The following is a 20,317-nucleotide window of genomic DNA, read 5'->3' as shown; positions in this document are numbered from 1 at the left end:
GTGGGGTTTACGTGGGCAGCGCTCGGCCCAAGTCGGCTTTGTGCATTAAAAGGATTGATGATCTAGTGAGTTCTTTCCATCCTGATTATTTGCCATGGGAGTTTTTACAAGTGGTTTTGTGTCCCTATCGCGTCTGGTACCACCCCCAACCCGGCGAAACAGCCAGGTGTCCTCCCCATTTTACGGAAGAGGTTATCAAGGCACAGGTGAGGGAAGGATGTGCCGGAGGTGGACACTGACCCAGAGGAGCCAGCTCCTGACTCCTCACCTGGCACACACCGTGCACAGGGAGGATTTTGGAAGTGTTGGTACAATGGGGGTGGGGGTGGGTGCTGGGAAGATGGAGATTGGTGTCTCCATTGGAGGGAACTCCAGGGGGAGCCTTCTTTAGGTGGCCAGATTTCATATATGAAGTTTGCTGGCCGTGGTTTTTTGTTTTGTTTTGTTTTTGGGAAAAAAAAATTAACTTTTCTATGAAACTCTTCTGCACAGCCACATGGGTTAAGAAACATCTTTTGGAGCACCGTGGTGCCGTGATAGATCTCCGTCTCGGCTCCCGTGGAGAGCCCTGGTTCGAGGCTGGGTCAGAATGCCCAGCTGCCCAGCTCCCTCTTTGGGTTTTTTTTCCTGAAACTGTGTGTGATCCCCCAAAGCTCACTCTTTTCCGGCTGGTTATTGGACATCCCCAGCGTGCATCCAGCCTCAGCGGGGGTTAGGTGTTTGCAGGAAGTGGTCTTAGTGGCCTGGGGACCGATTGTGTCTGCAGACAGAAAGCGACCTCGTGTCCCTGGAAGCATCATGAATGTGGTTCTAGTTCATTTCAATTTTTTTTTTTCCATTCTGATGTTTCTTTTTATTTTTTAAAACGAAGCAACAAGAACCAAAGTTCTTACTCCTGTGGATGGGGTGAAAGAACAGGGTGCTCCCAAGCTCGAGGAGGAGGCTTTCTTCTCTCTCGGAGGGAAAGGGAGGAGGTGCCTGCCTATGGCATCGCCCCACCCCGGCCCCGGCCTGTGACCCCTTCCTCCTCTGACTTCACACAGGACACGTCTAGTGGCCCCAGGGTCACCCTGGCGGAGGCTTCTCTGAATCTGAGGGCATCCGTGGCCCCTGGCAAGCCAGCTGGGAAATTTAGATGTTTGGGTTTTTAATTAAATTTCTTAAGTAGAAACCAGGAATGTGGTTAACCAAAGAGCTGAGATGGTCCCAGTTTCTAATTCCACCCTGGCCACTGGGCTTTTCCGCCTTTCCCGGAATTGTTTTCTGGTCACTTTCCACTGACCTGTTTGTATCCTGTCCTCCTCCTCCACCCGCCTCATGTTGTACTTGAATTAAAGCCTTTCCTCGTTTCCAGATTCTTTCTCTCTGTCCTGGTCATCCTGGCATCTGTCTGTAGGGGAAGATGACTTGGGGAAGATGCCTGTGTGGCTGCCTTCATGGGTGGTGGTCAGAATGGCCATTTGATATCACCTGTGCCCTAAAGCAGGCCTTTGCCCTGTTCCTTCTGCCTCCCTGGATGAGGGTTCAACAAATACAGCCGCCAACCCGTGCCGGCTGCCAGAGCAGCAGTGTTACGTCGGGAAGGAGAGAGAAGCCCGCCTTCTGCAGGCTGGGAGCAGATGGCTCCAGCGTCTCTTTCTTCATCCTCATAGGCCTGCTTGTGGGTGGGCATCATCATCTCTGACATCAGAGGTTTAAAAGGTTTAGAGACTTTAAGCAATGTCCTTAAGACGCCAGAGCTTTGCAGGATGGAGCCGTGGTTCAGACTCGGGTCTTAACACGTGCCCAACCCTGGGGTCCCATCCTGGCCCGGTCACCAACATCTTTGTGACATTGTATGAGTCACCGGGCCCCTCTGGGCTCTATTCCTCATTCATTAAAAAACGAATCTATTTTTAGGTTGAGTGATTTTGGTGGCAAATTGCAGAGAAACCAATTCTAATGGGCTTAAATAATCAAGTTTTGGGTTGTTAATTTGACTGGAGAGTCTATGCATTATGCTTTTGGGTGATTTGGGGGGTGATTGGGCTCTCTGGTTTTTTTTTTTTCCAATTCTTTTTTTTTCCTTTTTTATCTGTTTTCAAGATTTTATGTATTTATTTATGAGAGACACACAGAGAGAGGCAGAGACACAGGCAGAGGGAGAAGCAGGATCCCTGCAAGGAGCCTGATGCAGGACTCGATCCCAGGACCCTGGGATCACGACCTGAGCCAAAGGCAGACGCTCAGCCACTGGGCCACCTAGGTGCTCTTCTCCAATTCGTTTCATTCTTGTGTTTTACTTTCCCAGTAGAAGCAGAACGGCAGGAGTATTTGCAGACCCCTGCCTCCACAGACCCAGAGTAAGAGAATGCCTTGATCGCAGCTTTCCAGAGGGCTGACCCTGTGGGAGCTCACCCCTGGGAGGTGATCCATCCGTGTGCCAAGAGGTGGGATGCCCTGATTAGCTGTCCTTGGTCACATGCCTCACAGCTGATCTGTGGGTCGAGGCAGCTTCCCTCCCCAGAGCCACTGGGATGTGCAGACGGAAATTAGGGCCTTAGGAGCAGGGCGGGATACAGAGAAATATCAGATTTGCTACGAATGAATTGGACCAGTGGATAATCCACCAGAATGAATGGTGGGCAGGGAATTGATTGTGTTTCCCACTGTCTAGCTAGGGACCTAGGAGGGTGGAAAGGTATGGTAATGCTCAGTGACAGGTGGCAAATGGATGAACCTTACCAGTTCTTCCCTCCTCTGAGTCTCTGAACCCGAGAGTCTGTTTTTTTTCAGGGGACATCATCTTGCTCCATCAGGGAGCTAGGGCTTTGGCTCTGGGATCTCCAAGACCAGCCTTGCAGGGGATCACTCACGGCTGGGTTTTCATTTACCTGCATGAAAGGGCTGTTACCTGCATAGCCAGTTGATGCTTGGAATGGCAGCTCTTGCCTGAGATTCCTTTAAAATGAAGGAAAACACCTTCCCCCATTCTGAGCACCTCCAGACTAGGGATGTTGCTCCTGGCCTACCTGGCAGAGGCAAATCCTGTCCTATTCCTGGTGTGAAAAGCCCAGTGATGGGAACAGGGGCTAGTGGGTTTGTACAGGCTTCTCGCTGAGCTCCTGGGGAGGAGACTGAGCACCCAGTCAGACCAGACAGAGGGCTCGACCTGGAGCAGCCACACACGTAGACTGATGTAGATGGCTCCAATGTGTTCACAGGTACAGGTGCCAGCTTGTGGCCCAGCTTCTGGGGGCTCCGTGTTAGAGGGATGGCTTTGCTCTCCAGGCTGTTGAGCTCCAGGTGGGGGCCCTCCTTGCTTGCTTTGTCCGCACATTACACAGGTAGGCTTTGTCTGGGGAGCAGTGACTCATGCTCATGGGTCGTGTGAGCTCTTAAAGGCAGCCATGCTGTCCTGGCAGGTGCTCCCAGCTGGCCTCATTTGTTATTGCGAGGAAAAAGGTTCATTATCATGGCGATAAATTATTTCTGCTCTGAAGCTGGAATGTGAATAGCCTCTTTAGGAAGGGTGGTGCAGTGGAGGAGAGGGGTGATTGTCGTGTCTTCAAGTGATGCATGTCCTAGGACGTGTGCTAGCTGCTTCGTTCAGTATTGCCCCCATTTAATCGATGGGCAAGCTGAGACTCCCAAGAGTTAAGTCACTTGTCCGAAGTCACCCTGCCCTCCTGGAGCCCAACCTTGATCTGCTTCCAGGTTGGCACATGACGGCATCCACCTGGCTTCTGGCTGCCAGCTTGCGTCCCAGCTTCTTTTGGAAAATGCCAAAAGTCACACATGGACTTGATAACATCTCGATAGCGATGATTCATCCTTCCCCTCTTCCTCCTTACCACGGACAAGTTTAAAACAGCGTTTCCTTCTCCCTTCTCAGTGAAGTCAAGAGTTAAAACAAATTTACACCAAATTAATGGAAAGGTTCATCTAGAGTTACCCCGAGGAAAACACGATCACTAACTGCTCCCCGGGTTCCAGGCCTTTCCTCGCCTTCCCCCTCCTGTCTTGCCATCCTCCCGTTGCTCCCTGCAGGTGTAAAATCCCGCTGGAAGAGCTACAAGTCATTGCGCACCAGCTCCCGACTGGCAAGGGTGGAGTCGGGATCCGGACGCAGGTCTATTTCGTTTTTAAACCCCTGCATTTCCCTCCAGTATTGTCCTGAGTCTGTGCACTTAGGAGATGCCCGTGTCCCGGGCGTGCGTCGACGTCATCAGTCCCCGTGTTGTTGAAATCCCGGGAGGGATGCTCAGGCCTCGGCCCGCCCAGGTGGAGTCCTGTCGCATTTTCCATCTCCTGCGATCGTTGGCATTTAGAGCGGTGATTCAGGGGTGGTCTAGCATCCTCGCTAGAGGAACCTTATGAGGTTGGGTGCACACGTGTGAGCGGGACAGGGAGGCAGACTGGCCCACGATGGAGGCCTCCGATGGAAATGCTGTGTTGAAGGGTTGTGACGCTTCATCCCCCGGATGGTGTTCTGTGCGCTTTACTCCTTGAGCTCAAAGCTGAGCTGAGCTTTCACACCACACCTGCGGCTCGGCCTGCCCTTCTGATGTTGTGCTTGGAAACTGGACAGAGTCGTCCAGGGCTGGGCCAACGTCACCTCCGCCCGGGTTTAAGGGCAGGTGAGAGACCCTTGCCCATCTGGGCCGCGCTCCCGTTAGCCACCACGTGCTCTGTCCTTTGCTCACAGGATGTCATTGGGAAAGTGGAGAATGGAGCCTGTGTGGCCTTGGGGTTGGGGAGGGGTGGCAGTCGAGGTGTGTCTAGTTTGCGGATCGCGTGGACTGAATCTTGGATTCTTCCTCCCACTTCTTTGCTTGCCTCTTCTTGGCTTAAAACCTGTGTGAAAAAAAAAACAAAAAACAAAACAAAACCTGTGTAAACAGGGGCAGCCAGGGTGGCTCAGCGGTTTAGCACTGCCTTCGGCCCGGGGCCTGATCCTGGAGACCCTGAATCGAGTCCCATGTCGGGCTTCCTGCATGGAGCCTGCTCCTCCCTCTGCCTGTGTCTCTGCCTCTCTCTCTCTCTCTCTCTGTCTCTCATGAATAAATAAATAAATTCTTAAAAAAAAATAAAACTGTGCAAGCATTACAGAAATGGAGAGCATGTTCATGGCTCTATGTGCTTCGGCTGCCATTGTCTCTCTGCTCCAATGTCGCTGGATATAACTTGGGAGAAAAAAAATTCCACTTTCTAGTCCAGAGCTCCAGTCCACTTTGGGTTTTCTTCTCGGAAGCCCAGAGCTTGGGCTGCAGAGGGTAGGATTTGGGAAGCGCAAGATTGGGCTTCCATTGGCTTAAGTGCGGTGACTATGTGAAGGTGGCCTGTGTCCTCGGACGTGCAGGCAAGTGTAACCAGCCCCCCGAGCTCTGTTGGCCTGAGTGGACAGACAGCACTGGGGTGCAGTGAGGTGCCCCCGATGGTCCTCCTTCCTGGGGTCTGCAGTGGGCTCGTCTCACTCAGCCCTCACTCTTCCCTGCAACCTGCTAGTCACTACCTTCCCAAGGGGCTGTGTCCCTCTCCCTGTACTTAGTGACACTCACGGGGAGGGGGGGCAAGAACCCTAGAATCCAATATTGCTGTCCAGTCATTCCTCGGGTTAAACTCACTCTCTGTTTTTGCTTTTACCCAATCTTTCCCTTCCCCTCATGTCTGCATGACTGACAATGTAACATGTACCGGTGATTGGTTCACATACGTGGATTTTTCTCCTTCGGCACAGTCAGAAGCGTCCATTCACGGCACCTGGCCTGAGGCCGACTCTGGTATAAGCAGTTTATATCTTGGGGAGGTGACAGGTCAGAGGCCCACGCCACTCTGCCCTTTGTGTGTGGCCCTGGGTGCTGCACCCATGGACTGGCAAGGCCCCCCAGACACGTTGCGTTGGGAAGATGGGTACGCATCTTGGTTTGGGGAGGGGTTACAGGTCTCTGCTCCAAGTGGCCCTGGCCGTTGCACGCTTCCGTCCCTTGTGCCTAGAATTGGTGGCTTCGGCAAGGGGGCTGGTTTTACTAATTTGCCTTGTGGCTTTGGACGGGTTTTACCACATCTTGGGGCCTCAGCCTCCTGCCTGTGTACCTTCGAGTGTACACTCGGTTCCTTGATTAATCCCGGCATAGAAGGCGTCTCCTTGTCTCCCCTGCTGCCTTCGGCAGATGCGCGGGAGCAAGGTGGGCAAGAAGAAACGCCCGATTGTTCTTGGCGGACGCGTCGCTCCAGCTCTTTCTGCCGTACGGACCGCACAGCTTCCTGGACAAGGGCTCCGTGAAACTATAAGCGAAATAACACGCAGCCGTCTCGTGGGCCCTTCTTTATAAAACATCACTTGTGATGATAGTTTGGGATGTCTTCAGACGTAAGCTAGGGTGACCTTGGGCCATAATAAACAACGAGGGATGAGCACTGGGTGTTATTCTGTATGTTGGCAAATTGAATACCAATAAAAAATAAATTTATTATTAAAAAAAAAACCAACAACAACGGGGGGAGTAAATTACCCCCCTCGCCCTGGGGCCGGAGAGAATTTTATTTATTGAAGGGCCTGGGGGTGTCCTGCCTCCCCGCTTTCCACAGCCAACATTTGGACTCAAACTGCCTTCGAGGGATTGATCCTCTTAGTATGACGACGGAATGGAGGCCCTTCGTTTCGGTAAAAATAAGATTTCTGGGACGCTGGGGTGGCCTAGTGGTTGAGCATCTGCTTGCAGCTCCGGGTGTGATCCTGGGGTCCTGAGATCGAGTCCTGCATTGGGCTCCCTGCATGGAGCCTGCTTCTCCCTCTGCCTGTGTCTCTGCCTCTCTCTCTGTGTCTCTCATGAGTAAATATAATCTTAAAAAAAAACATGAGATTCCTGTTTGCTGGGGGTTCCCGACCTGGCTTTGGGAGGCCGACCCCGCTGCAGGGCTCACAGCGCCCCCCCCCCCCCCCCCCCCCCCCCCCCCCCGCCCCACCACCAGAATCCTGCTCTGCAGCGGTTGCTCCCCCTGCTTGCATTTCTGTTATCCTGGAGGCAGAGCTGCCTGGTAATAACCTGAATTGCTCTGGGAGGGAGAAGTCCTCGCCACACCCCCTCTTCCTTCCCGCCCTCCTCACCCTCCCCTCCTCCTAGGAGGGGAGGAAAAAAAAATAAAAAAAATCATTCTTCCTTTCTGCATCTGTGTCTTTAAGAATTCCCTGCATTGTAGCCCCGGGACAGAGACCCTTCTGTGAGAGTCTGCTGGAGGCCTGTCCTCCGTGACACCCCGCCCCCCATATTAAAAGACCATCGGAACAAGCTCCCCATTCTCCTCTGGAGAGGGTCCCTCTGTCCCAAGCCAAGCAACTCTTAAGGGAGCGTTTATCCTGGGACACTCAGCTTACAAAGCCCGCTGCAGCGTCAGATAAACTCACTCAGACCCGCGGGGAGAAGGACAAAACCCCCTTTATTTTCACCCCTGCGGGGAGACCAATAAGGACTTTGTGCTGAGAGCAGGGGTCTGAGCAAACAGAGGAGGGGTCTGTGGTGGGGCTGGGCTGGGGGGAGTGGAGAGCCTCCAGGGCCATTATCTTATCAGCTTATCTTTAGGGGGACTCTCAGCAGGGGACAGTGGGCTGTGACTCTGCTGGAACCACCTTGGCTGTCCCCTGCAGCGCCCCGAGAAACCCTTGGGCGGATTCGCCTTGGTTGTGCCAAGAGGAATCCCTGGTTTCTTTCTTCAGCCTATTTGGATAGGGCAACGCTTGTGCACTTGGTGGGCCAGGCCCCAGCTGTGTGCATGCGCCTGCACATCTGGGCGAGGTTGCGTGCATGCACCCCATCTGGGGGTCTGCGGGCACCCCCGGCCCCTCACGTGTGGCCGTTGCCATAACTCGGGCGTAGCCTTTGTTGTGCGTGGCGAGATGTTTTCACTCAGTCATGTAAGCCAGACGTTTCCGTGATTGGTTGTTGGAATTGGAGTCTTGTTAGTTGAACAGCTACTGAGTGCTCTGCAGACCTGGGACGTAGGCCGAGAGGACAGCGCCGGGCCTCCCATCACCAAGGGAGTGTCTGTGCCTCGAGCCTCTGCCCGCTGCCCAGCAGGAGGACCCCCCCCGCACAGCTCAAGGGGGTGCAGGGGAGAAGCTGAGGGCGCCGGGGTCACAGCAGCATGAGGGTGCTGGTGCCGCCGGGCCCTCGCCTCCTGGCCTGGCTTTGGTTTGGGTTTTGCTGTTCCTCGCTCCCTTTACGTGGCTCCGGCTGGAAAGCTGCTCCTGAAGCGCTGCAAAGCGAAGCTGTGCGTTAGAGCCTCTCGCACCCCTTGTACCCCGTGCCCTCGGAGTGCTTGTCTCGCACGGGTGCCCCCTCCTAGCGGGGAGACAGCAGAGAGGCTGGAGCCTCTGCTGCCCACCTGGCTGCTGCAGCAAACAAGCTGAGTTAAGGGCCCTTGCTGGAGGGAGCTGTGGTCGAGAAGGAACCTTCCCCACGAATGTCTTGAGAGAGAGGATCCCTGACCCCGTTCCCAGCGCCCCCCTGAACCCTAAATCTGTGACTGTCTCCCCATTTTCTTTCCTCGGGGTGGTGGACCCTGGTGGTGGGGGTTGGCGGGGTGAGAGGAGGGGAAGGCAGGAGGGTCGGCTCCTGAAATTCCCAGGTGGCCTGTGTCTCATGTCTGCCCGCCCCAGGAGTGGGTGCCTGCGGGAGGCCGGGTGGGGGTGCAGCGGCAGCCGGAGAGGCCTTTCCAGCAGGGCTTCGTGGCCCAGGTGAGGTCCCTGTTCACAAATCACGGCTGCCAGGGCAATCAGGGGACCCGCATCCCAGGGCCGGAGGCTCCTGGGCCTTCCCCTCGTGGCAGAGCCTGCCTTGCCCATGGGCCATTGGTTCCCCGCTGAGGCTGCCTACAGTGTGAACCAGGAGGGCAACAGTTGCCCCGGATCGCTGGGACTAAAGTGATGGAGGGGCCACCTTGGTGAGAACCTGACCTTCTGCGGACAGACAGCAGGAGCTCCGGGCTCTGCAGGTGGACTTCCTGCAAGAGGAGGCTGGGTGGGTCTCAGAAGCAGGCGCTGGGCACGGGTGGGGTGGGGAAGAAGGGGAAGCAACAGCCCCATCTCGGACAGTCGGAGGGTGGGCCTCTGCATCCCTGGTGTGTTCCTGGACCAGGCTCCCAGGACTGGATGGAGAAAATGAGCATCACCGGCCTGAAGTCGCCACCAGCCATGGGATCCAGAATAATCTCCAGGGAACATTCACACCACAGTGACAACTAGCACCGATGGGGCTGGGGGATCGGGGTCACTCCGGGCAGGGCAGCGGCGCTGGTGGGTGTGCCCTGGTTATTTCTTTACCTTTGCCTCAACGCGAGCCCTCATCTCCTACAGGTGAGTGTTTTGGAACTACTTACTGCAGGACGTAGAGCACAGAGGTTTCGGTGCCACCGTCTACGGATGGGCCATCTAAAGGAGGGCGCACGTTGTCTTGGGTCCAGGGTCTCTGTATCAGCTTGCTGCCTCCCAGGAGGGAGATCTTGGAGAGCTTGCCGTGCCTCTCTAAGCCTTGGCTTGTGTTGTAGGCAGAGAACCAGGACGTGTCCCAGAGTCCATCCTGCTCTAGAAATAATGCAACCACGTGTTTTACGATGGGCATACCCGCGGCCCTGTGTGCCTGGGTGTGCACACGGACTCTCCTGTCTCTTGGTTCTTCGTGCACATTTCCCCATGACCCAGGTCACCCTTGCCCTGGTAGGATGTCATCCCACCTCTCGACCCCTGCCCAGAGGAGGGTGGGACCTTTGCCACCAGTGGAAATGCGAGAACCCATTGGCCCCAGGCAGCCAGGCCAACGGCAGGGAAGGGTAGGGAGTCAGAAGTCAAGATGCCGGTCTCCTGGGTGGCTGAGCTCTTGTGTCGGCCCTGCTGGGTGCTTGGTCAACGAGGCAGCACCGAGCATGAGGTCCGGGCTCAGAGCACGTGGTTGAGGGCATAGGGTGGTGGGGCTGCTGTCCCCTTCCGGCTTCTTTCACACCCAAGGAAGGCTGGAGGCTCTGGGGATTGTTTTGGAGGCTTGGAACAACGCACGTGCGGGTCTATGTTCAAGCAGGATGATGTGTGTCTGTCACTGGCTCATTGCTCTTGCACACTTGACGCAGCCCACACTCAAGCAGCTCAGAAGCCTTTTTTTTTTTTTTTTTTTTTTAACCGGTGATCAACCTTCCTTGGGCGCCCACATACCCTCCCAGAGCATGCCTGGTCGACCTCAACAATTTGACCAGGAAAAAAGTCGGCCTGTGCTCGGTTTAATCCCTCCTGGCATTGACTTTTTCAGCGGGCGAGGGAGCCTTCTGGGTGACGAGAGGTGCATTTTGGAAAATGGACCGCGCATCCTCCTGTTTTATCATCCGCACCGTTAAGGGCCATGTCTGTGTGTTCCCGTTGGTTCTCGGCCTGAACCGGAGGACGGGGGGCTGAGTTTTGGAGCTGCCCGCCCCCGTGGCCTCTCCCTGGACTGCACCTTTCACGGCACGACACGCGGCTGGGGAGGTGCCCTTAGTCCGGGCAGGTTTCGCTCTCCCCTGGACATAAGCCTCCTGTTCTTGCATCGGGGTGGGAGGGGGGGCGGCGGGGAGGGCCACACGTAGTACAAGGCAGGCTTCACCGGGCAAAGGGGGAGCTGGGCGGGCTGGTGGGGTAAGTGGCAGGGGGTGGGAGAGTGTTGTCATTTATTAGGTCCCTGAAAACAATACGGGGTTTGTCTCCAGGGGACGGTGGTGCCTGGGGAGGCAAGCCAAGATGGGCCCAAGCAGAAAGAAAACAAGCACAGGTCTGACGAAAATGTGGTGACCCCGAGGAGCAGGGGAAAAAAGCACCTTTGTTTAGGAAGGTCAGGGCGAGGAGGGACGGGGAGGCAGGGAGAGGGCGTGCGAGGAGGACTCCCGCGCCGGACGGATTGCAGCCTCTGTGTCGGGGTCCTGGGCCCCTGCGAGGACGGCCAGCTGCGTGGGAGTTGGCGGGGTGGCTGGCCTGATGGTTTGCATTCTGGGCCAGATTTGGGGGAATCGATCCCTCATCTGCTCTGCTCCGTGAGGGTGGCCCGAGAGAAGATCCCGCATGAGAGTCTCCCTGGGGTTTGGGAGGGAGGATGGAGAGAGGGCTCTGTCTTCCTTTGGGGGCTCCTGGTGGGCTGCGGTTCTGCTTCCTTCACTGAGCCTAATGGGGGGGGGTCTGACCGAGCAGAGAAGCCCTCCCAGTGGAGGCAGGCCCTGGGGGACGTGGGGGCAAGGGGTGGGGCGCCCTTCACCTGTCCTCACTATAGTGCCGGAGACCTCGGGTGTCTGGGGGCGGCAGGGGGCCGTGCAGAGACCTTCCTGCTCCAGTGCTTTCCGCCTCGGACCCTCCACGGCCAGCCCTGTGCACTTGCCCAGCTGCGTCTTTTCTGCAGACGCCCTGCTGTCCTCTGTGGACGGGTCTTCCCAAACCCAGTGACTCACTTTGGTTTCTAACTAATGCCTTCTTGCTTTTGGGGGTTGTTTTTTTTTCTTTTTGATTTATTTATTCATGAGAGACACAGAGACACACAGAGAGAGGCAGAGACATGGGCAGAGGGAGAAGCAGGCTCCATGCAGGGAGCCTGATGTGGGACTCGATCCCTAGACCCCAGGATCACGCCCTGAGCCAAAGACAGATGCTCAAGCACTGAGCCACCCAGGCACCCCGACCTCTTGGTTTTTAGCCACAGGGGCTTGTAGACCCCCAACTGGTTGTAGACCTCAGCTCGTGGGGCCCACAGGTGCAGCAGTCCCGGGGAGAGGGAGAGTGGCACAGCCCCTTCTCTGCTGAGGGGTCTTGTTCCCAGGACGGCAGCCCTCACGGCCCCCCAGGAGCCCGGAGCTGGGTCACCTGGACTGCCAGCCACCTGCCCGCGGGAGCCGTGATGGAGAATCCTGGTGGCAGGTGTGGACACTCGGCTCTGAGCCACTCCTCGCAGGGGGCACGTCGGGGGGCAGGCAGGGGGTCAGCATCGCACCAGGGCCCGTTCACCCCGTTCTGAGAGAGGAGTTTCTGCGCCGTCGGTTCTCTGTGCTGACACTCTTGGGTGGTCGGGGCACTTGCTAACACACTAGCTCGTTCCGTGTTCAGGCGCCTCTCGCGGTGAGGTGCGCGGGCACCCATGCCCAGATCGGCCCCCGTAGAAGCTTGCTCAGACACGTGGCTGCACAGACATGCACGCTCACGGTCCTCACGGTGGCCCTTGGGAAGGCATAGCCATCATCTGGGTTTTACCAAGGAGCAAGGTCAGATGCAGAGAGGGGCCCCAGACGAGCTCTTGGGCTCAGCCGTCGTGCTCCAAGCACCAGGCTGCGTAGCCTTGCAAGGGCTTTGTTTGTCCTCAGTTTGCAGCAGCAGAGCCCAAGGCTCAGCAAGGTCTAGTGACTTGCTCAGGGTCACCCGGTGGCCCGTGGGGCCCCGTTGACCCTACAGGCGGGTGCTCCCTCGCAGACACTCGGTGTGGTTCCCGCCACCTGTCAGCAGATCACCTTGCGGGAGAGTTTGCATCAGTAAATCAGTATGTTTTGTGTTTGACAGAGGGCCTGGAGAAGCCAGCGTGTCCCTGCCCGTGTCACCGAGAGGCCGGCGTGGTGCGAGGAGGACGGGGTTCGCTCGGGGGGGCTCTCCCCTGCTCTTCTCCCGGCCCAGCCCCCACGGGCCCCGCAGGCCCCAAGCCCTGGGCCTGGCATGCTGCCCCCACCCTGGGGGGCCGCCCTCAGTTTTCATCATTGCTGACGACGCATCCGCCTCATGAAGCGGCTGAGACGGTGCCGAGGGGGACCCGTTGTGCCTTGAAGGAAATTGTCTTGTCTTCCCTATCTTTTGGAGTCTGCCCCACTTAGGAGGGGCCTCCTTCACTGTTTTAAGGGGTCCTCCTTCTTCCTCCTCCCTCTTCCTCCCTCCCCCCTTATCCTCCCTCCTCTTCCTCTCCCTCCTCTCCCTCCAACTCCTCCCTCTCCCTCCTCCCCTTCCCTCCTCCCCTTCCCTCCTCCTCCCTCCCTCCTCCCCCTCATCCTCCCTCCTTCTTCTCCCTCCCCTTTCTTGTCCTCCCTCTCCCTCCTCCCTCCTCCTCCCCCCTGCCTCCTTGACCCTCGCATGCTGCCTCTCCTTAAAGGCACAGATGCCAGATGGTAACTGCGCACCTACTGCGTGTCGGGCTCTGCCCGTGCAGCGTCACTGCTCCTGACATCAACGTTGGGAGGGATTCCACTCTGCAGCTGGTTTTACTGATGTGGCTTGAGATGTTCAGTGTTGTCCTGCCCACCGTCACGGCTGGTGAGGGGCAGAGCGGGGATTTTAAACCAGGACTGGAAGGCCGTGTGCTTCCCTGAGGCTCCGGCCTCTGTTCAGAGCCGGCTCGGCCCCCAGCTCCCCTGAGAGCCTCTCCTGGGGACCCGTCTCCTCCAGGCCGTGGCTCGACCTTTGGATTTTTCAGCCCTGACTCCTTAGACCTTGGTTACGAGGTTTTATTCTCAGCTACCTTGAGTTGCCTTTTGAGTGCATCTACAAGGCGGCAAACTTGAAAATCCAGAGCACGTTCTCTAACAGGACTGTCGCCCGGAGCATCAGACACAGGGCCAGGCACACCGCAGAGATCTCTTTAAGTACCTGCTAACTTGGAAGGAAAAGCACTGAAGTGGCACTTGCGTGTGTATGACATGCCACCTTCTGGTGATATTACACCAGCAGGTGACTATTATTAGCCTCACTTTACAGCTGAGAAAACCCAGAAGCGCACCCAAGGTCAGACAGCTGACCTGGGAGCCTGCGGTCTGTGCAGCCCACGACCGTCAGCGGGGGACTTGGGCACCTGGGGGGCAGGTGGTGGCTCCGAACATGAAGCTTCATTCTTTCCTATGAGCCGCCTACGTGGACACCAACCTTTAAACAAAAGAACAGCTTTATTGAGAAATAACTTAAATCCAGTAAAATTCATCCTCTGTAAAGGTCTGACTCCGTGAACTTCAGTCGATAGGTAGAGTCGTGTGACCATCACCACAGTGCAGTTTCGAGACATTTCTGTCTCCCTCCTCACACGGGCCCAGATTTCCTGCTGCCTGGCCAGCCCTGGGTCATCTGCTCTGCAAATTTGCCCTATGGGGGCATCTTGTGTCCACGCAGTCATAGGACATCTGGCTTCCTTCACTCGGGGGTTCTGAGAAGTGGCCAAGGGGCCACCACTGACTTTTCGTTGAGTCGTGTGTGTGTGTGTGTGTGTGTGTGTGTGTGTGTGTGTCCCCAGACTTAACTGCGGGCCCCAATATGGGTTGATCAGAAGCATGCACCTGGTTGGGGGGTGTGCTGGGAGGGACGGGGGCCCCACCTGGGGGTCTGAGCCCTGTCTTCTGTGCCTCCCGCCGGGGGCTCCCAAGCTGTACACCCCACCTTGCCAGCCAGCTTTAATGGACCTGGCTTCCTCCTTCCGGGCGGTTTCGGCTTAATTAAGTCATAATGACAGACGGAGAAGCTCTGTTTCCTGGCAATTAAAGCAAGTGGAAGATTGGAACTTGTGCCAACCCTCCTCCCAGCCAGGAAGGACTTGACCCTCCCATGGCCTCGCTCCTGCTCCCCAGAGAGCATCTGGGAGGATGTTGGCAAATTCCCTCCTCTCTCCGACGCTCCCCATGGCTGCAGCTGATTTTTCTCTTCCCTGGCTGATTCTCAGGGCTGTTCTATGCAAAGGTAAAAAAATAAAAAATAAAAAATAAAAAATAAAAATAAAATAAAATAAAGAAATAATAATAAAATAAAATAAAATAATAAAATAATAAAATAAAATAATAAAATAAAATAAATAAAATAAAATAATAAAATAAATTTTTTTTATTTTAGATGTATTTTCTAAATTTCCCATTTAGATGTATTTTCAGGGTTTTCCCTCCCTTCCTCCCTCCCCAGCCCCAATCCAAGGAGGCAGGGAGACAGAGAGGAGCCATTTATTCATTCAGCCAGCACATTCTGGGGTGTCTGGTTCTCGGAGGCTCCCCAAGGGGCAGGGAAGGGAATATACAAGGTGGACAGCTTGAGGCTGGGTGGACGGTAGCACCCGCTCCAGATAGGGGAGCAACCGGGGTGCTGCTGCTCGGAACGGCCAGGAGGAAGTGGATGCAGAAGCCAGGGCATGGGGGTGCGGGCTGGCCGGAGGGGGAGAGGGGGCAAAGCCACAGTGTGGCCAGAGCAGGTGACCAAGCCCTTGCTCCGAGGCCGGTGGCCCACAGATGTGCCACAGGGAGGCCGCAGGGCTGTGGCTGCTGCCATCGGGGGGAGAAGGCAGGGGGGTAGATGCCTGGTGGCAACCTCGAGGTGGGTGTGGGCTGTTGGGGAAGCCCCCCACCCCCACCTCAAGCACCCCTGGCCACACAGTCCATGCTTTTCCCAGCTGCCATCCCTCGGGGGTGCTCCGGTGGGTTTCCTTCTGTTCTCCAGCACCGTTCCAAGCACTCGCTGCTCCGAACCCCCTGGCACTTGGCAGCCCTCTCTGCAGCATCCTGCCTCCTTGCCATCAGCTTGTACTTTCCGGCCCCTGTTCCAGGCCCACGTTACATCCTGGAGAGTCCTGATCTCACAGCAGGTGGTTTGATCCTCCTTCCAGCGTAGCCTCTCGTGTTCCTTTTCTCTCTCCTGTTCCGACATCTCTCGTCTTGTTCTGTTTCCTCGCCCGAATAATACCTGCAAAAAAACCCCAGGATCACGGTTTGCTGAATGGCAGTACCCAGCAGACGACCACCGGCTTTGGCTTCGTCTCATATAGACGAGGCCTGTAAACCGCCTTTTCTCCATTTTACCTTTCGGTCAGACTGGGCATTTCAGTCGTAAGATGCAAAGTGCAGGTGCATTCCTGGCCTCCGCTTTCCACTTTTTTTTTTTCTCCTCTCGAGCTGCACATCCTGGAGATACCTGGAGACTCTTCAGTTATGTTCTTGGGCCTGCCTGGCACCCAGCTGCCACCGAAGGACCGTTGGTCCCCATAAGTGGATTTCCAGGTTCAAGGTGGGGTGTGGAAATCTTCACAGTTGGAGGAGAAACTGGAGTCTCAGCCTTGCTCCGCGTCGCCGGGGGGATCCCTCTGTCCATGTTCCCATGTTGGCTGCACCCCTCTCTCCCCCTCTCCTCCTGCCTTCCCATCCTCCAAGGACCACTGGGCACGTGTGGGAGGGGATGGAAAACAGGGATTCCTTCTGGGCATCGAAGAGTCTTCCTCTGTTTGTAGCCCTGCCCTGCAGCTCTGAGCCTTGAGCAAACAGCCCTTGAAAGGGGAGAGCTGCTGTGTGCTCCCAGCACTGATGGCCTGGCCCCAAGTGCCACCAACTGCCCTGACTTGAGAGTTGCTAAGTGGCCCTGCAGGATGCAAGTGCGTGTGCGCACGTGTGTGCATGTGCGTGTGTGTGTGTATGTGCACGTGGATACACACGAACACGTTTGTGGTAGGGGTGGCCGAGCTTCTCTTCCAGGAAAGCTCTTCCAAATCCTGTCCCGAAAGGAGGGGAGGTGATGGGAAACGTCACGGAGGTAAACGTGACAGCGAGGAGCACGGAGGCTGTTACTGTTCATTTTCACGCAAGGGACACGTTGAAACGGTGTCAGAAAATTCGAGCCTTTGGCAGTGGCCTGGGGATGAAATATGTCTGAGGTCCCCTTGCCACGCTCGACCGGATATCCGTATCACAGCAATGTGACAGAGCCACAGTAGCGGGTCCCTTCCATTCTTCCGTCACTTTTACACGACAGGAGACGTACCCACGTCACAGTGTACCTTGTTCACGATCCTTCGTGGCACGAGGACCACTGACTCAGTGGACCATTGTTGCCTCAGCATGTCCCCAGTGCTGGGTCTTTGGGTTTCCATTTCTCACCCCAAGGCTGTCATGAACATCTTTGTACTTTTGTGCATTTTTTTTTTTTTAATAACGAGCATCTGCAGTGACTTGAGTCTCCTGACTTGACAATTCGAGATCCCTTGTCCCCGTTGCTTTGAAACTGTGGTGAGTTTGGGAAGAGGAGCAGAGCTGTGGCCCCTGCTCCCTCGCCGTTGGGAGGTGGGGCGGCGGTGGGACCTGGTCAACGGGAAGCGGCCTTCGCGGTGGCCGGAGAGGCCTGGGGGGCTGTCCGTCGCGGGGCCGTGCCCTCTCCCTCTCTTCACCCTCCTTCACTTGCGGGGAAAGCTCTCGCAGTGTTCAAAGCGTGGAGCCTCGTTGCTGCCCTTGCTCCCCCAGCACTGCACACTGAGCCCCAGGAGGGCCGGGTCCTCCGCTTGCCCATCCCCTGGTCTCCCTCAGCTCCTGGGGAGGCCGTCCCCTTCCTTCGGCTCCCTCCTGCCTCCCCCTTCCTGAGTCTGCCTCTCCCAGGACCCAAGGCTGGTCCTCCCTGGCCTCATGGAGGAGGGGGAACAGGAAGCCCAGGCCCCAGCGTTTGCCAGAGGGTCAGTAAGATGGGTTGATGGCCAAGACCCTGGAGACCCCGCTTGCCATGCTGCTTCTAGAATCCTCTGATGTCAGTGCTGAATCAGCCCTGGACTCCTGGGCCCCGGAGAATGGAGCAGAGGGGAGGATCCTGCGGTGCATGTACGTGCGTCTGATTTTGTGCATGCCGCCGTCCTGGGGCTGACAGGACCTGTGTCCCTGTCCCTATGTCCCAAGCTGAGGGCTTGCCAGTGGGCTTGGACGGTGTCCGTCACGGAGGGTTTCGCTTTCCCATCTGAGTGCTCTCCTGCCTACAAAGGGGAGGGAAAAAAATAAAATAAAAGGAAGGGAACAGTAGAATGTTCCTCAGCCCTACAAAGAGTGAAGTCCTGACATGCTACAGGGTAGTTGAGTCTTGAAAACATTATGCCCGTGAAAGGAGCTGGAAACAAAAGGATCACGTATTGTATGATTCTGCGGCTATGAAGGGGACAGGAAACGGGGTAAGGATCGCCAGGGCCTGGAATAGGGTGGGGGTGAGGGCGCCACTGCTTCATGGGGGCGGGGTTTCCTTTCAGTGGGGTGAGAATGTTCTAGAACAGAGAGTGGGGAGGGCAGCACCACAGTGTGGCCAGGCTCGGTGCCGCTGAATCCTAGAGAGTTTTGTTAGGTGAATATTATCATAAGAAAGACGGAAAGGAGGGTACGCCTGGGGCTTGGCCATAGGATTTGTTTCAGGGAAAGGCTCAGAGTTTCATCTACCCGGCTTTCTGCACCTGGCCGGCCCTCTGTGCCTCGTAGGAAAGCGTTTGGGACCCAGAATTGGAGGAGGAGGCCCTTTGCAAAGTTCCCCCAATTTTTCAAGAGTCTCTTGGCAAAGGGAAACTACGTGAGCTATGTAGAACCCACGTCCTGGGGTGGTGGGTGCAGAAGCTCGACCCTCAGGGCGGAGAAGGGGCTCCCACGGAGAGGGGGGCTTCCTGGGGCCCACTTGCAGGGGTGCCTAAGGGATCCTGCTTGGGGACACAGGTCCCTTCCTCCGGGGCTGCTCCCGGCCTCATGCAGACTGTCCGAGGTGCTTTGGCCTTCATGGGCCTCTTCCTTCCTAAAAAAAACAAAACAAAGCAAGCAAGCAAGCAAACAAACAAACAAACAAAAAACTGTATAACAGAACCAAAAGCTGTGTTGGTTTCCATACAACCACATTGACATTATATAGTAAGACATTTCCTTCAGCCTAGAAATTCGTGTTCTTTTTTATCTCTTCTGATTTTAAAATAAATTAAAACATTTTCATGGCCCTTAAAAATACCATGGGGCCTGCCTCTGTGCCCCCGGCCTCAGTTACCATGACCAGGCCTCTTGCCCCGAGATGAAGGTCCCCCAAGGAGTGGTTACAGCTCCCCCCGGGGGCTCAGCCACGGAGCCTGCCCCCCCTCCAGTTCTCGTCCTCGGGGAGGGACAACCGAGGGGGGAAAACCGAGGGTGGTGGCTGGGAAGGGATGCTCATACGGCTCCACGCACGAGCCCTGCTGAGCCATGGCTCACTCACTGGGTGGATGTTCTCCTGGGGCAGAGAATATAGTTATGTACGCAAAGCAAAGCTTATTTCCAGATCCCTTTCTCCCAGCATTTGGATTCACACACCACGGGGGACACAGGGAGAGGCAGGGCTGCCGCCTTGCAGGGACGATGGTGTGTCCTCGCCGACGGAGCTGGAATCTGAAGGCAGCGTGCGCTGCGGGCCGCCCGTGTGGACCAGGCAGGAATTCACAGACACCCGGGGCTGGAACGGAGGCAGCTTTCGTGATGAAGGGGGGACGTATCCTTGGGGTCGTACATAGGTTTCAACAGACTCCCCCTTCTTGTGGATGTAGGAAAGGCTCACATTGTCATTGTCTGCCCAGAAACCCTGTTGGGGATTGCTTTTGACATAAAATATTTATTAGGACAGGACAGAAAGGGGGTAAGTACAGAGAAAAATTGGGGCTGGTGTATTTAGCCCATGTTTTTGATCCTGATGCGAAGTGGCTGTGCAAGTTGGCGGCTGTTCCTTGTTGGGCCATTTGTGTGAGGGCAGTTCTGGCCTGGAGGGACCGCTGTCAGGGGTGCCGGGGGTGTCGGGCTGGGTGGCAGGGAGGCCACGCTCTACCGTCGGCCTTGGGGCAGGAACACCACCCGGAGGGGTCGCTTGTCCTCTGGGCGGGGAGGCCTCTGGGGATTTGGGGCAGGTGCCTTGTCTCTTTCTTGTATTTTCCAAACTCCTCCGGGGCAGGACCCTGCTGGGTGATGCCGGGATGGGAGGGGGGTGCAGGCAGGTCCCTCGGGGCCCACCGGCAACATGCTCTGAGGCCCACACCCATTCCTACCTCACTTGGTAATAGGGTGAGATACAGCAGCAGATGTAACATAATGTGGAGCATAACCTGATGAGGTTCTTAACAGCGGAGGGAAGTCTCAAGGCAGAGAAAGGGGCTGCAGACCTCCCAGCCGTGACTCCCCCCACCGCTGTGTGCAATGGGCCAGGGCTCCTGGGGACGCGCCCTGGGCTCCGTCAGCCACACTCACCCCAGGTTTATCCCAGCTCCGAGTCACTGAGGCCGGCGCTCCTGAGAACAGGCTCATGTTTGCCTTTGGGGAGGTGCTGTGCTAACATGAAAACCACCCTGGCCGGGTGACACCTCCCCAGGCTCTGCCAGCAATGGGCCCAGACATCAGGTCGTGCAAGTCACTTTGCACTTTGGGGATTTACACTCCTCATCTGCAAGTGGGGTGATGGAACTAGCCATCCAGGGGGCTGGGGCTGCTGTCACGAGGTGGTGAGCACCTGTGCATGTCTGCGTGTGGGGGGAGAATGTTCTGTAAAGTGATGTGATCTCAGATGTTCAGCGGTACCGTCTTTTTTTATCCTCATAGCACT

General features: G+C 56.2%; 1 long non-coding RNA gene across 1 annotated transcript; it reads right to left on the bottom strand.

The window, feature by feature from the left end:
• Nucleotides 1-14,918: 14,918 nt before the first annotated feature.
• On the bottom strand, nt 14,919-16,213 carry LOC144286743 (uncharacterized). Its single transcript, XR_013354674.1, has 2 exons — nt 15,784-16,213; nt 14,919-15,667 (listed from the first exon to the last, which is right to left on the bottom strand). It is a non-coding gene; the product is annotated as an uncharacterized LOC144286743 (long non-coding RNA).
• Nucleotides 16,214-20,317: the final 4,104 nt, after the last annotated feature.

The sequence above is a fragment of the Canis aureus genome, chromosome 16 (assembly GCF_053574225.1).
Source record: "Canis aureus isolate CA01 chromosome 16, VMU_Caureus_v.1.0, whole genome shotgun sequence".
NCBI lineage: Eukaryota > Metazoa > Chordata > Mammalia > Carnivora > Canidae > Canis > Canis aureus.
Note: the sequence above shows the minus strand (reverse complement) of the source record. Positions and strands in the feature narration are given on the sequence as shown.